Below are 1,999 nucleotides of genomic sequence, written 5' to 3'. Positions count from 1 at the left end.
ATGTTATTTTTCAAAATGTCCAAAGATGGACCCTTCGCTGCTCTGTACAATGGCGAAGGCATTGGCCGGCCAAACAAAGCCTCATGCGGTGTTAGCCCCGGCGTTCTGTGAGTGCATGCTCTGCATGCCATGAGCACTAGCGGCAAAGCATCTTTTCTGCCTCTTATGGCAGTTTTGTCTCAATTTATCTAAATTTTCAACTTGCTCTTCTTTTGTCTTTCTGCCTCTTATGGCAGTTTTGTCTCAATTTATCTACATTTCAAATTGCTTTCTCTGTCTTCAGGCCAGTGGTTGTTATGTTGTTTTATCAAGTTTATGCTAAAATTGTCTTTGTTCTCTCTAGTCCTTGTTAGCACCCTAGACGTTATCCTTCCCTGCCGTCTCTAGTGTCTTCTTCCTCTTCGGATGTTATTTTTCAAAATGTCCAAAGATGGACCCTTCGCTGCTCTGTACAATGGCGAAGGCATTGGCCGGCCAAACAAAGCCTCATGCGGTGTTAGCCCCGGCGTTCTGTGAGTGCATGCTCTGCATGCCATGAGCACTAGCGGCAAAGCATCTTTTCTGCCTCTTATGGCAGTTTTGTCTCAATTTATCTAAATTTTCAACTTGCTCTTCTTTTGTCTTTCTGCCTCTTATGGCAGTTTTGTCTCAATTTATCTACATTTCAAATTGCTTTCTCTGTCTTCAGGCCAGTGGTTGTTATGTTGTTTTATCAAGTTTATGCTAAAATTGTCTTTGTTCCCTCTAGTCCTTGTTAGCCCCCTAGACGTTATCCTTCCCTGCCGTCTCTAGTGTCTTCTTCCTCTTCGGACCTCTCCTCTGGGCCCCCCTGGATTTAATCTACACCACCAGCCACCGCCTCCCAGGTCGATGCACAGTCTCCCTTACCCAGTTTATCCCTGCTCTTCTGTCTACAGCCATCATCACCTCCACATCGACCTGCCCAGGAGTGACCTCTGCGTCCGCAGCCCGGTACATCATCATCCACCATACCACTGACTGTTTTTCTGCTGCTGCTGATCAACACCCGGTCATCTACCTCATTACTCCTCCTGTATATATGTCACTACCTTCACAGTAAATAAACCTCACTGCTTGCACCGAAGCCAGCCACCTGGGTCCGCTTTTTATCTGCTCGCTCACGCTGTGTTCGAGCGCACCCTAACACTTATGGCAGTTTGGTCTCAATTTATCTACATTTTCAACTCGCTTTTCTACCTCTTTAGGCGGTTTTGTCTCAATTTATCTCCTTTTTCAACTTTAGTCTGTTTTGTCTCAATTTATCTCCTTTTTCAACTCGCTCTTCTACCTTTTCTGCCTCTTTAGGCAGTTTTGTCTCCATTTATCTACATTTCAAATCGCTCTTCTACCTTTTCTGCCTCTTATGGAAGTTTTGTCTCAATTTATCAACATTTCAAATAGCTCTTCTACCTTTTCTGCCTCTTACAATAGTTTTGTCTCAGTTTATCTACATTTAAACTCGCTTTTCTACCTTTTCTGCATTTTACAGCAGTTTTGTCTCAATTTATCTATATTTTCAACTTGCTTTTCTACCTTTTCTGCCTCTTCGGGCAGTTTTGTCCCACTTTATCTACATTTTCAACTCGCTCTTCTACCTTTTATGCCTCTTAGAACAGTTTTGTCTCAATTTATCTACATTTTCAAATCGCTCTTCTACCTTTTCTGCCTTTTATGATAGTTTTGTTTCAATTTATCTACATTTTCAACTCGATCTTCTACCTTTTCTGCCTCTTGTGATAGTTTCAAATCGCTCTTCTATCTTTCTGCCTCTTACAGCAGTTTTGTCTTACTATTATTCCATTTTCAAATCGCTCTTCTGCCTTTTCTGCCTCTTATTGCAGTTTTGTCACTTTGTCTACATTTTCCAATTGCTCTTCTACCTTTTCTGCCTCTTTCGGCAGTTTTGTCTCAATTTATCTACATTTTCAACTCGCTCCGCTGTCTTTCTGCCTCTTACAGCAGTTTTGTCTTACTATTA

This window comes from Monopterus albus, unplaced genomic scaffold (genome assembly GCF_001952655.1).
Source record: "Monopterus albus unplaced genomic scaffold, M_albus_1.0 scaffold98.1, whole genome shotgun sequence".
In the NCBI taxonomy this organism is placed as follows: domain Eukaryota; kingdom Metazoa; phylum Chordata; class Actinopteri; order Synbranchiformes; family Synbranchidae; genus Monopterus; species Monopterus albus.
The sequence above is the reverse complement of the archived record's forward strand: the minus strand, read 5'-3'. Positions refer to the sequence as shown.